Below are 15,171 nucleotides of genomic sequence, written 5' to 3'. Positions count from 1 at the left end.
CTTACTGTAACCACTAATCTCTCCCAAACCATCACCCCTGCACTACCTAAACACTCTTCCTTTCCCCATCTTTAACCTCTTGGTAAACTAGTTCATCTCTGTTCTCTTCTCATGAATCCCTTATACTATCACAATATTATACACATGTATACATATAATATCACAATATTTTATATATATATATATTATAATCACAATTATTACAATAGTTTCTTTATATAACATTTACTATTTGCCAGGCACTTTGCTAAGTGCTTTGCAATTATTATGCTATTTGATCTTCTCAACAACCCTAGGAGGAAAGTGTCATTGTTATCCACATTTTTCAGATAAGGAAACTAAGGTAAACAGGTTAAGTGACTTCCCAGAGTCACAAAACTACTAAGTGTCTGAGGTCAGATTTTAACTCAGGGCTCTGCTGACTAGTCCTGGCACTCTGTCCAATGTGCCACCTAACCTTCTTTATTACTGTTGGAGTAATCATCCTATCATCCTTATCACCTATGCTAGGTGCATCATCTAGATGCCATCCCTAACTCCTATTTTCTTTTTTGCTTTTTGGAGAGGGGAAGGCAGGGCAATTGGGGTTAAGTGACTTGCCCAAAGTCACATGACTAGTATGTGTGTCAAGTGTCTGAGGCTGGATTTGAACTCAAGTCCTCCTGACTCCAGGGCTGTTGCTCTTATCCCTGTGCCATCTGGCTGCCCCCCACCAACTTCTCATTTTCAACCCCCACTTCCCAATATCCAATCTGTTACCAAGGCCTATCAATTTTACCTTTGTAACAGCTCTCATAAATGGCCCCTTTTTCTTCTCTGACGTTGCTACCACTCTGGTTTAGACCCTTATCTCACTTTTGGATTGTTGTAGTACCCTGTTGGTTGGCCTGCCAGCCATGAATCTCTCCAATTTAGTCCACCCTTCATTAAGTCATGTAATCCTAAATTTATGATCTGACCAAGTTACCCCTGCTTTACTCATTAACTCCAGTGACTCCCTATCACCTTCAAGATCAAAAATGAAATTCTCTGGTGTGATTCTAGGAGCAGCCGTCTCACATATAACTCACAACTTTCGCAGCCTGACCAGCAACCTCGTGTTCGAGCTCGGATATCCCCCAAAATGGCATCTACTATTAAGGATCAGCTGATTTTGAATGTCCTAAAGGAGGAACAGGTTCCCCAGAACAAGATCACTCTTGTTGGGGTTGGTGCAGTTGGCATGGCATGTGCCATCAGTATCTTAACAAATGATTTGGCTGATGAGCTTACCTTTAGTTGATGTAATAGAAGACAAACTAAAGGGAGAGATGATGGATCTCCAACATGGCAGCCTTTGCCTCAAAACGCCAAAGATTGTTTCTGGAAAAGACTACAGTGTAATTGCAAACTCAAAACTTGTCATTGTTACAGCTGGGGTACTTCAACAGGAGGGAGAAAGTAGTCTTAATTTGGTCCAGTGTAATGTGAATATCTTTAAATTCATCATTCCCAGTATTGTTAAATACAGCCCTAATTGCAAACTACTTATTGTTTCCAATCCAGTGGATATTTTGACATATGTGGCCTAGAAGCTAAGTGGCTTTCCTAAAAACCATGTTATTGGAAGTGGTTGCAATCTGGATTCTGCCCGTTTCTGTTACACAATTGGGGAGAGACTTGGTGTCCATTCTTCAAGTTGTCATGGATGGGTCCTTGGTGAACATGGAGACTCCAGTGTTCCTGTGTGGAGTGGTGTGAATCTTGGCGGTGCGTCTCTGAAGAATGTTAATCCTCAAATAGGAACTGATGCTGATTCAGAGAATTGGAAAGAAGTTCATAAACAGGTGGTTGAAAGTGCTTATGAGGTGATCAAGATGAAGAGCTACACTTCCTGGGCCATTATCTTGTCTGTGGCAGATCTGGCAAAAAGCATTATGAAGAATCTTTGGAGAGTGCATCCAATTTCCACCATGCTTAAGGGCCTATATGACATTAATAAGGATATCTTCCTTAGTGTCCCATGTATCTTGGGTAGAATGGCATTTAAGATGTGGTTGAAGGTAAACCTGAATCCAGAGGGGGAGAACCGTTTAAGGAAGAGTGCAGATACTCTTTGGGGAATCCAGAAGGAGCTGCAATTTTAAAACATTTTAATGCGCTGCCATCAAGAGAAAATGGTTAAGGGGTTAAATCCTTCCTCTGATGACCTGGAGATCGAATCCTGGGCTCAGAAACTTAGCATCCACCCAGAAACACCTGGCTGTGTAACCTTGAGCAAGTTACTTAACCCCAATTACTTAGGGGCAGCCAGGTGGTTCAGCGAGTAAGAGTACCAGCTCCAGTGTCGGGATGACCTGGAGATCGAATCCCGGGCTCAGATATTCAGTACCACACCCAGAAATAACTGGCCATGTAACTTTGAGCAAGTTACTTAACCCTGATTGCTTAAAAAAAATTAATAAATGAATAAATCCTTCCTCTGATTAGTGATTGAACATCAGAAATGTAAAACCTGTGAACACACTCTAGTCTCTTCCTAAAGTTAGAAATGGGGAATAGTAGAGTGTGACTATTTGTTTAAAGCCTGTTGATGTTTGCATATGATGCTGGATATGACTTGTATAGTCTCAGTAGTTGGTGTCAAGCAGACAGTGCCCCACAGGTATATAAACTACCTGCCTCGTATGTAAGTACTACAGGTTCCTGTAGGTCCAGAAGACAATACTCCTGGCTACAAGACACCATACAGTAGTAATTCTTTCTTGATGCATTTATTACCTTGTGCTCCTCTCCATTAGGACTCTACAGCATGGCCCTAAGCATCACATTTCCAGAGAACATGATTTTGTCTACACACACACACACACACACACACACACACACACATCAATAGTTGTATGTTTTCATATTATATAAAAAGATCTGTATATGTACAACAATGCAACCAATTCCTCAAGTGTCATACTAACCCTAAATACTGAATAAACAAAAAATAACTGATAAAAAAATTAAATTCTCTGTTCTAAGCCCTTCATAACCTACCCCCCCCCTACCCTGCACCCCAACTCACCCCATGCTCTTTGATCCGGTAACGTTTGCTTCCTTTCTAGTAGACACTCTGTCTCCTAACTTTAGGCATTTTCACTAACTGTCCCTCCGGCATGGAGTGTCTTCCTTGGTTTCTGTCCCTTAGCTTCCCTGGCTTCCTTCATCTCCCAGCTACAAGAGTCTTTCCCAGTCCCTCTTATTTCCAGTGCCTACCTACTGTTTATTATCTCTAATTCATTGAACGTACACACACATATATGTACACACATACATATATACACACATGTATGTGTGTATACATATATGAAATGTATGTGTATATGCACACATATATAATATGTATGTAGATATATGTGTATGTACATGTGTGTATATGTGTGTGTGTGTGTGTATATATATACACCAGAAACATATACAGACATTTGTCTACCTCTCTGTGTATATATGTATATGAGTGTGCATTTGTGTCGGTGTATGCATATGTATAAACCATATCTATCACATGTAGATATACATACAATTACATATATAATAACTTGTTTGATGATTTTTGGTGTATTGTTTCCCCTATTAGTTTGTAAGCTTCTTAAATGCAGGGACTGTCTTTTTGCCTTTCCTATATCCTCACCACTTAGCACAGTGCCTGGCACAAAGAGAGTGCATTAATAAACATTAATAGATTCCAATTGGCTATCCTCCTTGCTTTTGTAAGGCTCTAGCTGAACATACTATTTAGTTAATGTCCTTTATACAGAACAGTCATAGCTAGAAGGAGACCCTAGAGGTAGGTCATCTAATCTAACTCCCTCATTTTATAGAGAGGAAAACCTGTGTCCAGTTCTTGGAAATAACTTGCCCAGTGTCACTGAGTTAGTTATCAGTGGAGCAAGTAACAGAATTTGAGTCTGCAGAGCTCTTTCCATCAAAGTGTGTCAGTGTCTCTTAAGGATCTAGGCTATAAACTCTTGAGTTTAGTTCCAAAAAAATTCTTCCATTCAGAAAAGCAAAACTATATGATTCAAAAACACCTAGTGCTAATCTTTTTGCCATAGCTACCAAAAAATGTAGAGACAAATATATTATCTACTTGTAGTCTATCTAACTCTGGCATAATTTTCAGAGAGAAGACTGAACTACATTCAGGACCAATAAACCTGCTTATAGCCTGATTCCTAGTATCAATCATCTATGTGACTGTAGCCAAGTTATGTCTCTTGGATAATTTCCTTATCTGGAGAATTAGAAGACTGGATTAACTTATCTATGAGGCAAACTCCTTACCAACTGTAATATTTTACCTTTTTTTCTAACATTTATACAATCCTTTCCAACTCTAATGTCCTATATTCTTTCTTCTAACTTTCTGTGTCCTCAAAGGACTTCCAGATCAGACATTTTGTGTTTTGTGTTCTAACATTCTATCTTTAAGGATCTCCTCCAACTCTAATATTCTAGGGGTCAAACTAAATACCTAGAATCATAGACCCATTGGTCTGACACACTGTGGTATATCTTAAGTCCTCACAGTGTTAAAACATATGCTACCTGTTTCTATGAAGAGAAGGGGGAAAAGGTCATCAGGTCTGCTTGAGGCAAGAGATAAGAGAGGAAATAGAAAGTATACATTGCACTGTGAGCTCCCAATTCTTGAGTTTCTTCTTGCAGATGCCTTCAGAGACAGTTTCTTTGATTTTTTTTTTTACAACAGTGAAATCTTTAACAAATAATCATTTCACACTGTACAGTTCATCAATAAAAGAAGTAACAGTGGTTTTGTAATAAATTAAATATGATATGTAGTTGAAAGTAATAGCACTTTCAGCCATCAACTACCTGTCACATTAGAGATCTGGCAGACAGGCATAATATTTGTTGGATGAATAGGATTATTGACAAGCAGCAGGAGACACAGGCAACCAGGGAACGTCATTTTAATTCTCAAAAAGAATCTGGTATCTTCTCTCAAGTAGTACAATAAACTTGACGTCTGTTTTCTTTTTCTTTCTGCTCTTTCAGACTTCTTGACTTTGTGTTATATTTCTCTCTTCTACCTCTACCCTTTGTTTTCCCCTTGAAGCTGAGGATGAGACTGATTTGGGGTATGAAATAAAAGAGATCCTTCCTATATTTGTGGTACAAGAATGGGCATATAAGAATAATGTGTTGCATATAGATAGAAGCCAATTGAAAACTGAACAAATAGACTTCTTGTTCAAATGAATTTAAGTGGGTTTAGGTCACATTGATTGCGTGAGCAGCAGAGGGGAAGACATCCAGTTTTGTCTGGGTCAAGGGATTTCTACTTTCTCGTGCTCAAAAAAAAAAAAAAAAGAAATCGAAGAGGAGGCATTCATTGACCTACCCAGGGCAAGTGTCAGCTTAGGTCAGTTGGTCTAGATTTGAAATAATAGAATCCCAGAGTTAGAAAGGCCTTCTGAAGTCATTTCATCCAACCTCATGACTGAGGCATGAATCTTTTCTATAATTTCCTTGAAAAATGGACATCTAGCCTCTGCTTGAATACTCCCAGTAATTTCAGTGAAAATTCACTATCTTTTGGGGGAAGCTATTCTATTGTTGAAGAGCTCTGATTGTTAGGAGGCTTTTTTTTGAAATTGAGTGTAACCTAAGGGCCCCCCCAAGACCTTGTTATCCCTTCTGTAGGGCACCAAACAAGTCTAATCTATTTTCCATGTGATTAATTTTTAATTACTCACAGATAGTCATTATTCCCTACTTTTCACAAAAGTTTTCTTCTCTAGGCTAAATATCCCCTTTCTTCAATGTGATTCTGGTAGTGATGCAGACTTACTCTTTGGCTTCTCTAGATATTGGTATCATCTTTTCCCCCTACTTCCTATAAAAGGGAACACCTAATGAAAATGCAAATTACCTAGAATGTATGGGCCATAGCCAGGGAAGACCTTGATCATGTGTCTGTTCAAGGACAAATCAGTCTTCCCAGGCAAATCCAGAGGTGGAAGCAAGACAGGATTGCAAATCGTGCTGTGACTTTGTAACCTTAGGATTTTCTATCTTTTGACCTTAAATGAAATGGTTGAGCTAGATCATGGGTGGGGAACCTGCACCCTCAAAGGCCACATGTGGTATTGGGTGAGGCCTTTGACTGAGTTCAAATTTTACAAAACAAATCCTTTTACTAAGAGGATTTGTTCTGTGAATTCTAGATTCCGTCAAAGGGCTGTACTTGAGGACCTAGATGGTCACAGGAGACCTTGAGGCTGTAGATTCCCCCACCCCTGAGCTAGATTGATTCTAGAGCCTTTTTATCTTTGACAAAATGTGTTCTAACATTTTGACCTCTCTAAAAAAGGGAGCAGGATAATTTAACTCCAAATCCTTATTTCAAAATTATCTGATTATACATCTTTACAACTGAAAGTATTTTTTACATAGGCACATACCACTTAAAATTGACAAGAGTCCAAGAAGAGTTGAAGCAGGGGGAAGACGGAATTTATCTACTCATGCTACAGTACAATCATTCTATGCTATAAGGTCCCTTCTAGCTCCAAATTTTGGAGACTGTCAACAAATCAAGTGTTTGCTCAACATATACTATTTGCCAAGCACCATGCTAGGTTATGAAAACATAAATCTTGAATGAAATAATTGCTGCCCTTTAGGCATTTATATTAAGGAAAATAGCATATGCATATATATGTATGTATAATCAGATTGAAAATAGAAACAAAGTGATAAGGGTGCATTTGCAACAGGGGAATTAGAAAGGGTGGAACTTGAACTAGGAACTTGAAGTAGGAAATTAGGGATTAAAAAAATAGAGGTGAAAAAGGTATTTATTGTAGATGTGGAGGATAATTAGTACTTTCAAAGGCATAGAGATGAGAAATGAAATGCCATATATGAGAAATAGTAAAGTCAGATATTCTAATAATCTGTATGCTAAGGTCCCAGTTCTGACAGCCTACCAGAGGTAGGGAACTTGTGTCCTCCTCAGTCAAAGGTCCTCACTTGAGGACCTAGAAAGCTAAATGTGGCCTCCAGGCCACAGGTTCCTCATAACTGGTCTATGCTTTAATATTTCTTATTCTTAATTTCCTCCCAACTATTACATTCTACTTTTAACATCCTAACATTTTGGTTCCAAGGATGCTTCCAAGTCTCTAGGCATCTGTGTAACCAGAAAGGGCAAGCAGCTAATATTGTTTTTTGTCCTCTTTTCAACCTCCAGAATGCTTTTCAAAGAGTAAATGTTCTGGAACTCCAAACTATAATTCTGCTTTTCCGAATTTTCTCCTCTATGCTCAGACCTTTCTACTGTACCATATCCCTAGACACAACAGATGGCCTGCTATTTTAGCACAAACAAGCATTTCACAAGGGCCTGGACATGATGGGAAAGGGAAGAAAATCTCTTCTATCCTCTCTTTTACCCTACTTGAAACCTGAGTTCCTGTTGCTTCCCTTTGCCGGAAGCAAGAAACCACCAGTGCTTTCTGAAGCCCCCTAAATACAATCTCACTGTTTGGCAGAGTTGATGTTGTAGGAAGGACCTTGGTGAAAGCAGCAGGTGTTCTTCTTCATAAGAAAAGGCAGAGATTAAGGGACCTGAGCTAATTATTTTTCCCCCTCAGAGAAGGTTGGTGGCCAGAAGTCGATGAATTTCAGAAGCTTTCTTTCCACTGCTGGCTCAGGAAACTTCAACGAAGCCACTTTGGTTTCTATGCAGGTTTTCTCCCAGAAACATACCGATCCTCAGCTATTCACAGTTTGAAATTAACGATCAAAGTTCAAACATTTTCCTGAGATATAATTTTGGGTGCACATATTTGTAAATCTGAACAACATGCATATATTTTCCATTAACAATATTGGTGCATACCAATGCACACACATACATACACACATACATATGTGTATGCACACACACACTTGTCTCTTTGGATGTGTATATATATATACACATATATATATGTATATATATATACACACATATATATATATATCATCACCTTCACCACCACCTTGTCCTTTGTGACTGATTTTTTTCTAGTTTTTGAACATGAGTGGATAAATACTGTTTCCCTTCCACCTTCAGCTCTTCTTGGACTCTTGGCAATTGTAAGTGGTATGTGTCTATGTAAAAAGTACTTTAAAGTTATAAAGATGTATAATCAGAGAAAGTTTGAAATAAGGATTTGGAATTACATTCTCCTGCTACCTTTTTTGGAGACGTCATTGATGAATGTGGACCAGTTAGAATGAGAGAAACCTAAAAGTTTAGTGCTGAAATGAAGTTTCAACTATAACATTCTAGAGAGCATGCCAGGGATGGAAAAATACTCCGAGATCTTCCAATCCAGCTCTGACTTTGCAGAGGTAGAAATGGATATGTGAACCAAAGTCAACCAGTCATGGAAGAGGAAGAACTAAAACTTTTACCTCCCGTCTTCCCAGTTCATCGATGCTTGGTTACAACACAGTGAGCAGAACACAGAATAGTGTACAGCCAATTTTAAATGTCATATTGACATTCTAAATGTAGCAATTCAGAGTAGGGAAGTATCAGAGGGGGACTGGAAACTTTTGCATGCAGAAATACCAAGGATTCAAAGTATCTTTGGCTCAAGGAGAAAGGTCAGTGTCAGGAGTGTTCATGATGGGAGCTTTGCCTCTCCAGTATGACTTTTGTAGCTCCAGGGTCATTTGAATAACCTTATACATTTCCCTGGTGGGTAATAGGAGACAGAGACAGTTTAGGAAACACTGGAGGTGCCCTCTTCAAGCCCAGTACTCAAAAGGAGATGCCATGTTCATGGAAGTAAACAGTATTGACTCATTCTAAGCCAACCAGAGTGGAAAACAGGTGATACTGGTTTGAATGGTACTATGAGAATCCTTTGATATGAAAATACAAAGGCAATGGGAAACATATTTATCCACATGGTATGATTTTTAATTTTTCTCCCATATAGTCTAGTCCCCCCAGGGTAGAACTGGAAAATGACAGAACTGTGCATGTCAGCAAAGAAATTAAACTACAGGAGGCAGAGCTACAGAGAACAGATGTGCTCTAGGATGAAGAGTTATGAAGAAAGTAAGTGGGACCTGCAAGAACTGACCACAACTTGCTGGGGTCTGAGGGGAGCAGCAGGATTTAGAGGGTAGAAGTGCCAGGGAGCAGTAAACACTAGGCATGCCACTTCTAAAGCTTCACCTGATTAAATATGAAGGGATGATATCTAAAAAAAATAAAATTAAGTGGTGATAGAGGAATGTACTGGGAGGAGAAAGGGAATGGTAGAATGGGGTAAAGAGGCAAGAGAAAACTTTTACAGTGGAGGGGAAGAGGGAGGAGGTGAGAGGTAATGAATGAACTTTACTCCCATTAGATTTGGCTTAAGGAGAGAATAATATACATAGTCAATTGGGTATCAAAATCTATTTTACCCTACAGGAAAGTAGGGGGGAAGGGATAAGAGAGAGGAGGGATGATGGATCATTAATAAAATAAATGAATGAATGAATATATAAATGAATAGATAGATAAATAAGTAAATGAACAAATGAATGAAGTTTCACCCAAGGAAGTAATCATAAGCACAATACAAGTCTGGGGAGAGTGTTACTCATTTAGTGGGGTTGAGTGGAATCCTCTTTACTCTGTTGGGCCCCTTTCTGTTTTCGTTAATTTATAAAAGAAACTATTATATATGTTGGACCTTTGCAAACCTGTGTGTTTACAAGGGGAGCTGGCAGATACTCCTAAGTGAAGGACAGTCACTGACATTCCCAAGATTTATGTGAGTAGGGGCAATGAACCAAAAAAAACAAGAGGTCACTAATAAGTACCTGTGCCCTTCATGTAAGAAGAAAGCTTCAGATGCAAGGGTTACATTGAGCTTTATAAAGGGCAATCCTCAGAATGAAGTGAGATGTTGTTTGTTTTCCCAGCGTAATTCAAAAATACTTTTTTGTTTTCATTTTGGTTTTTTTGCTTTTTGAGGGGGGGAGGGCAGGACAATTGGGGTTAAGTGACTTGCCCAAGGTAACATAGCTAGTAAGTGTTAGGTGTCTGGGGATGGATTTGAACTCAGGTCCTCCTGACCCCAGGGCTGGTGCTCTATTCACTGTGCCACCTACCTGCCCCAAAATGTGTTGTTATTATAAATCATAACTGTCACTATCAATATCATAGTCATCCTCATTGTTAGCTGTGGAATGTATTTCAGAGCATCTCTAGCCCTATCTCCTACCCAATTCAGGAGCTCCTTTTGTAATTTCTCTGACAGATATCCACCCAACTGGACATTTAATTTGTCCTGTAGTGAAGAGGCCTCTAGCTCATAAGACCATTCATTTCACTGCTCCTCAGTGGAAATGTAATGTCTTGGGAAAGAGCAGCGGACCTAATGTTCGAAGGCCTGATACATAAACTCAGCTGGTTGTATCCTGGATAGAGTGTTGGGCCCAGAGTCAGGAAGACCTGAGTTCAAATCTTACTTCACATACTTGCTACCTGTGTGACCCTGGGCAAATCACTTAACCTTTATTTGCCTTAGTTTCCTCAGCTGTAAAATGAGGATAATAGTAGCATTTACCTTCCATGGCTGTCATGAGCATCAAAAGAGGTAATACTTGTAAAGAAAGAACATAGCATAGTGTCTGGCACATTGCAAGTGCTATATAAACATTAGCTACTACTACTACTACTACTACTACTACTACTACTACTACTACTACTACTACTACTACTGCTACTACTACTACTACTGCTGCTGCTGCTGCAGCAGCTCCTGTTATTTAATCATGACTGTTAATTTAGAGAACCACTTGGGGTTCATTGGTTAAGTTACTTCCCTTCTTTGGGTCTTGCTTTCATCTTCTATAAAACTATGTAATTGGGTTAGATCATCTGTGACTCTAAGGACTCTTGCAACTCCAGAAATGTAATCCCATGATCCCTTAGATCCCTTCCAACTCGAAATCCTGAAAACTTAATCTCTGTTATGAAATTTCTTCATCATGATATAAAATCTGTCTCTCCCTCTAGTTTTATGTGTTGGAATTCCTCTGTATTTTTGAAGAATTATAATTCCCAGGGAAAATGGTAACTTCTTTTCCTTTTAAGATCTTGAATGACTGAATTAATGAACAAATAAAAAAATGTTATTAAGAGCTAATATGTGTCAAGTACTGTACTAAGCACTAGGGAAACCAATAGAAAGACCAGACAGTTCTTACTCTTAAGAAACTCACATTCCAACTGGGAGATATAACCTAAGTAGATTCGCTTTGCTGCAAGGTGGATTGAAGTGGGCTTGATTGGCCAGAAGGGGAGTTGAGGCTGAATCGTAGAGGTTCAGGAATCCTTAGATTGTAGTGGCTGGTTGGGTGACAATGCCTGAAGGGAATAAATGGTAAAGGAGCAGGGCAGATGGAAGGATTGATGGGGAGGGAGGAGTGGTTTGGAAGGTTCAAGTCCAGTTGTAGCTCTGGCTTCCTTCCTATCATGGTGAGGAGGGGGGAAAGGGAAAGGATCATTGATTGGCAGGAGGGTTGAGGGATGAGGGCTTCCCAATATGCCTGCACCTATTGGGTTCTACAGATTAGATCTGTTACAGACAATGTGAAGGGGAGAGGGTTGAGAGGGATGCTGTGGGTCCTAATTCCTGCTGGGCCCATAAGATGGAATCTTATTTCAATAATTTATTGAATCTGAGATGTCATTTGTTTGCCCACGTTTCATAAACCTCAAAGCATTGTAGAAATGCTGAATGCTCTCTTCACAGATACAGATAGGCACTCTTCTGTGGTGTAGCACATTCTCTTTGAACTGTCGTTGCCAAAAAATCAGTTAAACTGGTGATGGAATGCTCCAGCTTTTTCTAGGCACATAGTCTTTGGGCAACAGATACATAATCTATTGTCAGTCCTATATTCTTATATATCATGTATTTATAAATTATTATGTCTGGAAGGAATTCTCTAGTGTAAACCCCTTGTCATTCAGAGGAAGAAACTAAGGGTCATGGTGGAGAAGTGAGTTTCCCAAGGTCAGGCAGCAAGTTAGTGGTGGAACCAAGATTAAAACTCAGGGGTCATCCAGAAGCAGAATTTATCTGCACAGAACAGATTAGAGATTTGATCATTATGTGATTGATTTGGTCTGTGGTGCTCAGCAGACAGAATAATCCTAGCCCCGAATCATGCTGCTGTACTGATAAAAACCAAGGCTGTGTGATGTAAGTGAGAGGCTCAGAGTATGGCAGTTTGCTCAGCCTTTGGCAGCGTGTCATTGAAGTGAGTGGCCCTGCAGAGTGTGTGTTCTCCTTTTGAAATAGTGGGAGCTCCCCTCATCTCTGCAGCCTGCCAGTTTTCTAATCCCACAATAACCTCTGAATGATAATATTTGGTGTGTTTAATTTCTCTGAATAAACATCAGAGGTGAGCAAGTGTGTGAGCCACAATCAAAGGAGAATGAGACAATGTTCACTCCAATAAGGTAGAGGAAGAATAAACTGTCACCAGGGCAGGTTCCAAGTTTGCAATTATGTGATATGAAAGTTTCAGAAACTGAAAACACTCGAGCTTCTGGTGATTAATATGTTCCGCTGCAACCAAATTGGCCACATTTTTCTTCCATCTCTGTCTTAGAGAAGTAGCCTGTAATGTGTAGGCCACCTCATATGAAAAGCCTTTTCCTTACCGCCTCAGCTCATAAACATGCTTCCTCCATCTGAGCTGCTATAGCACACATTCAACAGTAGAAAAAGTACCAGTCCTGGAACTGAGGTGAAACTGGTTTTGAATAGGCACTGGCTGAGTCATCTTGGAAAAGTCATTTAGCTTACCTGAACCTTGGTTTTATCATCTGTAAAATGGTGACAATAGTACCTACCTTATGACTCAAATGAAGTAATGCACGTGGAGTACTTTGTAAACCTTGAAACACTTTACAAATGTCAGCTATTATGTTCTATGGTTCCTTCTTTCTTTAGTACTCTAGTATCCAAATTCTAACATTGTATTTTCTATGTTCTAAGTTCCCTATTCGAATAACTTCAGTTGGGACAACAGGGGGAGCAAAAAGTCGTTTTTGTTGGGAGAACAAAAAAACCTTTCAGGTCATTTGGAATTTAATTATACATTAGTCATAGGTAATAATAATAAAAAATCCTTACATAGTGCCTACTATGTGATACACTATGCTAAGCTGTTTATAAATCATATCTTATTTGATCCTCACAACAACCATGGTGCTACTATTATCCCCATTTCACAGATGAGGAAACTGAGGCAAACAGAGGTTAAATAATCTGCCCAGGGCTACAAGTCAGTAATTGTCTGATACTATATTTGTACTTAGCTCTTCCTGACTTAGGTCTGTTGCTCTATCCATTGTACTGTCTAACTTCTTGTGTATATGTCTATTCAGGAATCATTCAGATTCTGGAAATTACAAGAATTAGCAGTCTCTGTTCTCGTGAGAAGGGGTGGTAAGTTCTGATCCTCCGGAAGAGGTAATTCCTGATGCTGTCTTACATCTATTGCTGGATTTGAGTAGCCTCAGTCCCACAGATATTGCTCATAGACAAAGGGAAACAGAAGTACACAGGTGAGGCATGCAAGGAATTCTGTTTATCTTGCAGTGCAGAATGACCAGAATGAAGGTTGTAATGTTTCATAATGTTTACTCCATATTTTGCTAGTATACTTCCCCCTGGCCTCCATCTTCTTGGACTGAAGTTCAAGGTGATCAGCTTAATGGTGTGCTTATGCCTATAATGGCTACCAATTAAAATTTAAAAACACATTAGTGGATTTCACAGGTGAGCAATTCTATGTCTGGAGAAGTGTGTGCATTCCAATTCATTCTCTTTCTGCCAATATTAATCTCAAACCCCATTCTCTTTTCCAAGACCTATCATGGCTCTCTGTGATCATTTCACTACTGTTTCGACTCAGTTTGGATTGTCCCCACCCAGCTGCTCTCATTGCCAGTGTATATCAATCAGACTACAATCCCATGTAACTGGTGTTAGCTAATGGATTCATGTAGAACAGATTTTATTCAGGGCAAAATGAATTTTTCGCTATTTGCACCATCCAGCTGCTCCACCAACCTTTTCTCCTTCCTGCTCACCGCCCCCCCCCCAGTATATGAAAAATTGTCTGCTACTGTCCGCCAGTGTCATCAATTCCTGCAGATTAACTAAGCATCTGAAAGCCCAGGCAAGATAAGTTAGGGTTTGGAGGAACATAAATTTGTCTGTTGATTTCTAGTCCTATACTAATTTCCAGTTCATTTGTTTTGAGTGTGTGTCTTTTATGCCTGTTTCAGACTATATTTGTGTGTCCATCTGTTGGAAGCTTAGCTGCCTTAGGATCCTTTAAAAATACAACACATAATCACTTGCCCTTGGGGACCCCTAAATATTTTTCCTCATGGAAACCTGTAGTGGAATATAAATACCTGTTGCTCATGAACTCTGTGTCTTTGTATGTCCAAGTGCCTACCACATAGTTGGTGCTACATGGATGTTTGTGCAATTAATGAATCAATGGATGGATGAATTAGTGAATGGAAGTAGAGGATCTTGTCTTGAAGTCAAGCTCCATATTTTTATTCCTACATGATTCTGGTCAAGTCACTTTCTTTTTCTGTACTTTGATTTCCACATCTGTAAAATGATATTGTTGGATGAGATGACCTCTCAGGTCCTTTCATGTGTATTAAGAGATCTTGTCAGTATGGTGATAAGTAGATGTCTTTACAGGCAGTTAGGTGGCACAGTGGCTACAGTGCCCATTGTTCAATTAATAGGGTATGAGGCAGCTAGAAGACTGAGGAATAGAGTGCTGAGCCTAGAATCAGAAAGAGTTCAGTTATGTATGACTCCTCACGGCCTGATTTGGGTTTTCTTGACAAAAATACTGAAATAGCTTACTATTTCCTTTTCCAGCTCATTTTACAGATGAGGAAACTGAGACAAACAGGGGTTAAGTAACAGGGTTACCCAGTTAGTAGACATGTGAGACTAGATTTGAACTCAGGAATATGAGTCTTCCTGTGTCTAGGCCTAGTGCCCTATCCACTACATCACACAGCTGCCCTGGATGCAGGAAGACCTGAGTTCAAATCCAGTCTCAGAC

At 39.5% G+C, this 15,171-nt stretch overlaps 1 pseudogene; it reads left to right on the top strand.

Annotated features, from left to right (window-relative positions):
• The first annotated feature begins 1,123 nt into the window (after positions 1–1,123).
• Positions 1,124–2,954, top strand: LOC138150512 (L-lactate dehydrogenase A chain pseudogene; annotated as a pseudogene).
• The last annotated feature ends 12,217 nt before the right edge of the window (positions 2,955–15,171 follow it).

This window comes from Petaurus breviceps, unplaced genomic scaffold (assembly GCF_028583685.1).
Source record: "Petaurus breviceps papuanus isolate PSGF00001 unplaced genomic scaffold, PetGlider_PUasm1.0 90879, whole genome shotgun sequence".
Taxonomy (NCBI): Eukaryota; Metazoa; Chordata; class Mammalia; order Diprotodontia; family Petauridae; genus Petaurus; species Petaurus breviceps.
Note: the sequence above shows the minus strand (reverse complement) of the source record. Positions and strands in the feature narration are given on the sequence as shown.